Source organism: Octopus bimaculoides, chromosome 10 (assembly GCF_046866305.1).
Source record: "Octopus bimaculoides isolate indiv1 chromosome 10, ASM4686630v1, whole genome shotgun sequence".
In the NCBI taxonomy this organism is placed as follows: Eukaryota; Metazoa; Mollusca; class Cephalopoda; order Octopoda; family Octopodidae; genus Octopus; species Octopus bimaculoides.
The window spans coordinates 82,670,273-82,680,272 of record NC_142937.1 but is presented as its reverse complement, the minus strand read 5'-3'; the positions used below and the strand labels follow the sequence as shown (position 1 = coordinate 82,680,272).

Genomic DNA, 10,000 nt, shown 5'->3' with positions numbered 1-10,000 from the left:
TGATAATTAGATAGTAGTTTATACAACTAAAAAAAAAAAAAAGAAGTCAGGTTTGATGCCTATTGCTAATCTTCATTTCAACTGGCAGGTCATTATAAAAAATCCATGTAATGCCATGAACAGCTTTTAATGAGGGGTTATGTAACCTGATATGTCAGATCTTAGACACAAGATATACATCCTTGTAAGTGGATTTGATATACAGAAATTGAAAGAAGCCGAACACACACACATATGAATGTATGTGTGTGTGTGAGTGAGTGTATATTTGTGTCTCCTCTTGACATTGCATGATTGGTGTAATTGAATGTAATTCATTTCCAATACTCTGCGAAAATATGTCTAGTTATAAGGAAATATTACCTTGCTAGGAAATAGATAGGGGTTGGTGACAGGAAGAGCATCTGGCTATAAAAAATCTGCTTTAAAAATATTCTGTCCAATTACCCATAAAGCATAAAATTGTGGATGTAAAAGAACAATGAGACTAATGATATTATCATTAGAAATATGCATTGATATAAGTATTTTAGACATTAAGTGTGTGTTTGTGTATTATTGTCACCTCTAATTAATGGCACCTGAGGCATGACCATCCCATTTAATTTTTCCAGGACATAACTGTACTCTAGATCATATTATTGAATGAGTTTTTTTGTTTTTTCCTTAAGGTAATAAATAGTGTGGTTTGAGGGAGATTTGGCTGCTATCTTTATAAAGTTGAACAACCATAGAGAAGACCCTTTATTGGTTTGTTTGTCCATTCTCTGAATTCTCGAGGGTTTTTTTTAACTATCATGGGCAAAGTCATGCTGGAACACATATTTGGAGAAAATATTCTGAAGTCTTATTTCTAATTTACATCTTTATTAAATATATTTAGTAACATCTCTTTTAATGTATCTTTCTTTTAGTTGTTTTTTTCTTTACATATGACAATCTGTAGAGAAGGTTTGGATTTAATGAAGTATAAAAGGAGGCAGAAAGCAATTGTCCATTTACTGTTCTTATATAACCAGTGCCAAAAACTGAATTGGCACTTCATTCTCAATTACATACACATATACTTACTTACACAAGCATATATATAAGAACACATATATGCACACACACACACACACACACACACACTTTTTTCATGCTCTTCAGGTGTGAAAAATGCATGAAAAATATGATTTATGTTAGGTAGTATAATATATTTTAAATTTAGAAATATTCCTAATTCTCTCTCTCTCTCTCTCTCTCTCTCTCTCTCTCTCTCTCTCTCTCTCTCTCTCCGTACATGCATACATATGTATATATATATGTACAAATATGTGTGTATATATATGTACAAATATGTGTGTATATATATATATATATATATATATATATATATATATATATATACACACATACATACATACATACAATAAAATGCAGAGGAGTGTGATGAGGAACCAGTTATTGAGCCCTAAACTCACTGGTAATATGTACACAAACACACACACACATCATCATCATCAAGCAGTGTTTAAGGAAATTATAACTCATTTCCAATTTCTATAATCCCATCACCACCACTCCCCGCTATCATCATCATCATCATCATCATCATCATCATCAATAGCATTATCATAACTATTATCTTCACCAATGTCCTCTCTCTCCTTCTCCTCTTCTTCATTATCATGTGATTATAAAAAAAAAAACAATAACAAAAATTTCTTTAAATCTTGACATTTTAATTGTCAGTATGATAAACTTTAAAACACTGTCTTGGTTTGTGTTTTTTTTTTTAAATCTTTCAAACGTTTGAAAGACATAACAATAATTATAATTAATATCATTGATGTAAAGTGTATATTAATCTGGTAAAAATAAAATCCAAAAGATTATGGAACATTAAATAAAAACTGAATTAGACAAGGAAAAAATAAAGTATAATGTCTTAGAGCAAAACTTGGAGAAAAAAAATACTGAAAATTCTTCTTATTATTAATATAGCAATTTAATTCAAGAATTTTAAAGATTAGATAAATGGATGTGAATAAATTTATTCATTTATTATAATATATTTATATTGCTTCTGTATACACCTCCATTTATGTCTATTGTGATAATTCATAAACTAGCCTTTGTAAAAGAAACAATATTAAATGCTAAAATAGTTTAAATTAAGAAATAATTATTAAAAACTCTAAAGTTGATGTAAATGAACTTGAATGAGTGAACTTGTCTCAGAAACAATATAATATCTTTTTCCAAAGTGCCTCTTCTTCTCCCCCCCCCTTTTTCTTTCTCTCCCCAAATATATATATATATATATATATATATATATATATATATATATATATATATATATATATATAAGAAAAAGGCCTTCACTTATAACAATGTAGTACCTGATACTACAGGAAGTAAAGTTAAAATCTATTTAGTTTCGTGTGTGTGTGTGTGAGTAAATCATATGGTAATCAAGTTATCAATAGGTAAGAGGCAGTAACCTCCAATTGGTGTCTTAATGAAATGACTGTAGTAGCAGTAACAGAACATCGAATAATGCATAACATGAGAAGATTTATACAAAATACTTCATATGATATCACTAACATTATCTATTGTGGAACACAAAATTAAAACAATCACCCAGTATATATATATATATATATATATATATATATATATATATATGTATTCATATTCTTTATACACTGTAGAGCACCAGATTAAAAACCTTCCAGTATTTATATGTATCTCTACATATTATGCATTCAAAGCTGAAGTAGTTCTTTTTTCTTTTTTCAACTTTCATTGTTCCATAGGTTCAATAAATTAAGTACCTGTACAATAAATTTAGTACCTGTAGAATACAGATGTCAATATAAATGTTTATATCTCCTATTTTCCTCTTCCAAATGTGAGAGGTCTTGTAAAATTAACATGATCTGAGAAATATACTATATCATTATTATAATTATTATTATTATTATCATTATTATTATTCAAAGTCCGCTGAGTTCAACTTTGCCTATCATCTTTTCAGGGTCGATAAAATATGCACCAGTTATACACTGGGATCGATGTAATCAACTTAACCCCTTCCCCAAAATTGCTGCCCTTGTGGCAAAATTCGAAACCATTATCATTATTATTCAAATTCCGCCGAGGTCGACTTCCCCTTTCATCCTTGTGGGGTCAATAAAATCAGTACCAGTTGAATACTGGGGTGGACACAATCAACTCACCCCTTCCCCAAAATAGCTGCCCTTGTGGCAAAATTTGAAATCATTATTATTATTATTATTATTATTATTATTATTATTATTATTACTATTGTTGCTATTATTATAAAATTATAATTACTATTATTATAAATCATTATTCTTAATATTTGGCAGAATCTTTAAAGCATCAGACAAGATGCCTAGCAGAATTTAGTTATAGCCATTAATTTTTTTGAGTTCAAATCACACCAAGGTCAACTTTAGTAAAAAATTTCTATGTAGATCATACGACATAGTAACCAATTCCACTGTTCCCCACCTCCAAATTTCAGGCCCTGTGCCTCTGTCTCAGAAATAATTATTATGGAAATAGGAAATTGGCAGAATCATTAGACACATTGGAATAAATGCTTTGCAGTATTTGTTCCAGCCCTTTATGTTGTACCAACCCTGTCTTTAACCTTTCAGGGTTGAAACAATAAAGTACCATTTCAATACTGAGTTGATGTAATTGACTAGCACTCTCCCTTCAATTTGTAAGTCACGTGTCTGAATCAGAAATAGTTATTACCAGACAGAATAATGATAGATAGAAGAAAACTGCAAGGTGGCATAAATGATCTTGTGATATTCAGTATATCCTTTTATATTCTAAGTTCAAATTAAGGTGTAAGTCAGCTTAGCTTATCTCTTCAAGGGCCAATAATGTATGCACCAGTCAAGAATTGGAGTCAGTTAAATCCACTACAGCTGCTCTCAAAAGAAGGTGGTGAATTAACATAACTCAGTTACGGCTCTTTATGTTCTAACTTCAACTCACAGTGAAATCAACTTTGCCTTTCATCAAGCCAAGATTGATAAAATAAAGTTCACAGTGAAGTACTGGAGTTGATTTTATTGTTTAACACCCTCACCACAAACTTTTGGCCTTATGCCAGAATAATTATATTTATTATGGATGGTTTGAGAATACACCAAAATTTTTCCTTTGTTACATCAAAAATAAGGTAGTGGCCTGGCAGAGTCATTAAAATGTTAGACAGAATGCTTTGTGGTATATGTTCTGACACTGTGGGTTCTGAGTTCAAAGCCAGCCAAGGTCAACTTTGCCTTTTATTCTTATTTTTTATGAGGCGGGGTTGATAAAAAAAGTACCTATTCAGGGTGGTGGATTGACAGAATTGTTAGAGTATCAGAAAAGATGTCTTGCAGTATTTGTTCTGTCCGTGTGCATTCTGAGTTCAAACTCCACCCTATCAGGAGTTGCAGTGGATGGATAACAAAAGCAATTTTGAGAATCTAACAGAATAATAGTTTCCTTGCTCTAATGAGAAAATCAAGTCACCATACCAAAAATAATTAAAGTACCTCAAGGAAAATATGAATAAAAATGTTGTCGGTTAAAAAATGTGGCAAGGAATGCCCTAACAATATCCTTTAGTACTGTTATTTTCTGGAACATGCCTTTGTCTATCCTTATAGGTGTGGTGTCAATGACTTTCACAGCAATGGGAATATAGATGGATATAGACAGAGTATGGCTGAATATTTAAAAGTTCTCTTCACAACCAGAAGTTCATTCCCATTGAGTTGCATTTTGGGCAATTGTTATTTTCCATAGGTTGGATCGACCCATCTCTTACAGTTACACTAATTTCAAATGGTATTTATATTCTCCTCATAATTATTTGTGGTTGATTTTATATTCATACTTCCCATAATTGTAAGGTACATTAACATTTCACTTGTCAGTTGGATAAATCGTTTTGGAGATAAATATCCTTTTATGATCAAAAGAAACATACTTATAAACCAGCTGTACTTCAAAAGTTATATATGTCTGTGTGTGCGTGTATATATACATACACACACACATATACATACACACACACATATACATACACACACACATATATGACATACATTCACACGAGCTGGCAGAAACGTTAGCACACCGGGCGAAATGCTTAGCGGTATTTCGTTTGCCGCTACGTTCTGAGTTCAAATTCCGCCGAGGTCGACTTTACCTTTCATCCTTTCGGGGTCGATTAAATAAGTACCAGTTACGCACTGGGGTCGATTTAATCGACTTAATCCGTTTGTCTGTCCTTGTTTGTCCCCTCTGTGTGTAACCCCTTGTGGGTAGTAAAGAAATAGCATATATGTGTATATGTGTATAAAGGAAATAGTCTTCGGGTGAAATATCTCAATTTAAATTAACTTTAATCAGTGTTACTTTCATGGATTGTTAAACTTTTATGCACATACCAGAAATGTAATTTACTTTCAAAATATATTTGATTTAGAAGTCGTGTTAAAAAAAAAAAATGAAATAGAAATATAATTTGATATTTAGGAAATAACTTTTATTATTATTTTTATTGATGAGATTAATTTAAACTGCATCGAAATCAAGATGTAAATTGTATAATTGTAATCTGTTAGATAGATTTAATCCGATTTGTCATTTGCCAATAAACTAGGAAGAGATTTGCCAGCGCAACTTGTCATTCATATCATTAACACTGTGTTTGTGTGTGCGCTCTGCTGATCAAGTCACTCTCTATAGATATTACCACACACGCACGCGATCTTTCTCTCTCTCTCTCTCTCTCTCTCACACACACACACACACATATACGCACAAATACATGCATACACACATTCTTCCGTTCCCTCCCTCTTGCTTGTTACGCTTCTCTTTCTTTCTATCACACACGTACGCGCGCGCGCGCATTCACTTCCCTGTTTTTGTCTCTCTCTCTCTCATCTACAGTGGATAAAATTATGCATGTCAGTGTCAGTCTGTGCGTGTGTCTACGTGCGTGTGCATGTGTGTGTGTGTGCGAGTGCGCGCGTGCGTGCGTGCGTATTTGTGTGGATGAGCTAACCTGAATACATTATCGGCACAAACTAGCGAAAGAAGATGGTAACTTTCTCCCAATCTAAAGCAATATCATTCTGCTACCGAAACTGTTTTTAAAGACAATTCAGTTTTACAACAACAATGACCATAATAAAATAGTTAAGACATTCTGATTCATTCCAAGAAAATAAAAACATTCCAAAAGAGATAGACAAGAAGAGTCTATAAGATATTCCAGTTTCTCTTTCTCTCTCTCTCTCTCACACACACACACAAACATAAATTACAGTTATTATGTTAAATATTTTTAATGCCAATGTTCGGTAAAAGCTTGTTAATTACATAAAATAAAGTATCTTTAAAATTTATACTTATATATGCTTTTTTTATAAACAGCGGAACCTAAAACAACCCATTCACACGACACATACACACAGATAGGTAAATAGACAGACTGACAAACATACATACATACATATTCATATTCATATAAATACACACATGTATACACATATACTTGCACACACACACACACACACACACACATACATATAACTTGGAATTTCGTTTTAAAAAATATAACTTGTGGTTCTACATGATGTGTTTCGCAAATGATGCTAAAAATTCTAATTGGTCTGATGTAAGTCTTTTCTAAATACATTATTATATTTCATTGAAAAGGTACTTCCACAATATTGAGAAGAGAACTGGAGAGTTGATATATTCATATGTTAATAGATAAGATTAGCTAATAAGTTGTATCAGCTAATTAGGAACTAGAAACTGGTTATCAATGTAAGTAGGAGCACACTTTTTAAGAACTGAGATCAAGATAAGAGAACGTAGGTAAGATCACATAATAAGAATTGAGGATCAGTTCCTAAGTAGACAGGATCAAGCAGAGGTTGAAGGATCAGTGGATAAAAGTAAGGGAGGCTAGTTAATAAGGAACTGGTATCAGATAAATATGATACCAAGATCAATTTATATCAAATATTCATATAAACTTAACGCAGTTGAGTTCAACAAATTTTACTCCTCAATGACAACTGCCATGAAAATGGCCTTATTTTGTTACATACATATTCATAAATATATTATATATTATATATTATATATATATATATATATATATATATATATATATATATATATATATATATATACATATATATATACTTACAAAAGAAAATTTAAAAGAAAACGTATTTTTCAGGAACAATGAAAAATAAACCCCCGTTTTAATTTACTTTCATCAAAGCAAAAGTAATTCTTCCGTGCCTAATCATCATTATAATAATTATTTTTATCATCATCATCATCATCATCATCATCATAATCAGTACCACTACCTTCGTTTTCCTCGTTGTTCTCGCCCCCCCCCTTTCACCATCGTCATTATTATTGCAATTAATTATTTCTAATTATTATTCTTATTTAAAATTATCAATACTGCTACTGCTACTACTGCTATCACCACCACCACCACGACCATCACTATCAACACTGCTACTACCATTACTGCTACTATTACACCTACCACTACCACTACCACTACCACTTCCATTACCACTCCAAGTACCAATAAACCTACCACCACCACAATTATAACCAAACAACTACCACCGCCACTCCCAATAAAACCACTACATCTACCACTGCAACCACCACTGCTGATATCCGTCTACTGCTACCATCACCACTACCATTGATACAACTACTACCGCTACTGACAGCCTCCTTACAACCACTACCGTCAGATACCACATAAACAATAGCACCACAATGCAGTTATCAATTCTTTAAAGGTTATATGTATGTTTGTATGTATGTATGTATGTATGCATGTAGAGTTGAGTCTATACACACACACACACGTGTGTGTGTGTGTGCGATAAAGTATATGGTGGTAGTCACATCCACATTTACATGCACACCCGCACACATCCGTGCACTTGCACAACAATACAGGAAACGAAAGGAAAGAAACTAGTCTTCAAGTTAATTAATAATGATAATGTTTGATAGTAATGATAATAATTACGACAGTGACGACAGATGATGATGATGATGATGTAAATGAGATGGTGTAGGTTCCAGTAAAGAACGGACCAAGTACATGACTGGTACTTCAATGATGAAATGAAAATTGATATATTTGTTGTTATAAGAAGGTGGAGGCGAAGTTGTGTATGTATATATGTTGCGCGCGCGCGTATGTGTGTGTACAGAGAAAAAAAAGGGGGGGGGGGCGGTTGTGTGTGTTTGTTTATGTTGACAGCATTTAAGTTAATGTCTGACAACGATCAAATGTATTAATTTTAAGGGGGACGTTGTAATCGTTTGAACTCAGCCTAAGTATATTAGCCGATACCTGTCGTATGAGCCTTAGAGGGATTGGAAGCCAGATCGATTCTGACCGGTCGCAAATATCCTTCAGTGAGACACACTTTGAACATACACACACATACACACGTGTATGTGACAGAGAGAGAAAGAGAGAGAGAGAGAGAGAGAGAGAGAGAGAGAGAGATAGAGAGAGAGAGAGAGAGAGAGAGAGAGAGAGAGAGAGTGTGTGTGTGTATGTGTCTGAAGTATATCTATTTTATATCTATATGATAGAAAGTAAATTGATGTTTACCTAATTAATATTATCTGACGACCAGCAATAATAATTCTCTGAGTTTATTTCTGTCCAGTGAGATATAATTTCATTTTCACCTTACACACACATTCAGCAGTATATATACATATACATACACATATATATATGCAGATATACATACTCATATATACACCAATACACCCATATACATAGCCCACTAATACACCTATAGATACAACCTACACAGCCAGAAACGGTTTATTTATTAATCAATGTATTTTTCTGTTTCGAGTTTCATATTTATTTTCATTCAATCTAACTGATAACGACAACTATTATTATTATTATTATTATTATTATTATTATTATTAACGAAATCAGCAGCAACAGCATCACTTTCACTTTACAAATATGTGGACACATGTATGTATGTATATGATTGTGTGTATATGCTTGTGTGAATGTATGTATATGTATTTATTTATGTGTGTATAACGACATTTCAAAGTGATTTCGTGTGGAAAACTAGAGACAGTAAAGGAAGAAAATTGTTGATGAAGAGTAGACAGGGAGGGGGAGGTAATAAGTATAATACATGCACACACACACACACACACATACACATACACATTGAAATATACACGTACACAAAACACACATACACACACTGAGGCATAGAGATAGTGAAAGGAAACTACGAATGAGCGAGAAAGAAGGACAGAAGAAGCAGGCGAGGGAGAAAAAGAGATGAACTAGAGACTAAAAGAATAGCGAAGCTGAGAGAGAGAGAGAGATGATAAGAAAGACTCAGGGATAGATAAATATATAGATAAAGCAAATATAGAGTGGTGGTGGGGCAATGATGGTGGTAAACACACAAACACACACATACACACACTCTCTCTCTCTTTCTCTCTCACACACACACACACTAACAAATTGTGACAAAAAACGTAGTCAATTTAACACTCACACACTTTTATTCCCGTGAGAATGAATGAACGAAACAAAAAGAATATATATACACATATATATCTTAAGTTTAGAAGACTCGGGAACTCAGAATATCTATCTATAATACGATATATGGGTATTTTCAATTGAGATTTCTTCGGCAGTATTTCGATAAACATATATATAGTTTCTTCATTTTCTTTAAAAAATATTTAATAAAATGAAAGTATGAAGCAGTAGTGGTGGTCATTTACAGGAGCGACAACCGAGACATGGTATTTTCTGAAGAAAGCAGACGACACAAGTGTTGATGGACGTCGTCCATCAGAATAAAGGTCGGTAGTGTAAAATAACATCAAAAAAATATAA

At 32.7% G+C, this 10,000-nt stretch overlaps 1 protein-coding gene across 23 annotated transcripts in view; it reads right to left on the bottom strand.

Annotated features, from left to right (window-relative positions):
• The window catches only part of LOC106871599 (tyrosine-protein phosphatase Lar), a 591,306-nt gene that overhangs the window by 539,630 nt on the left and 41,676 nt on the right, over positions 1-10,000 (bottom strand). The window lies entirely within an intron of this gene.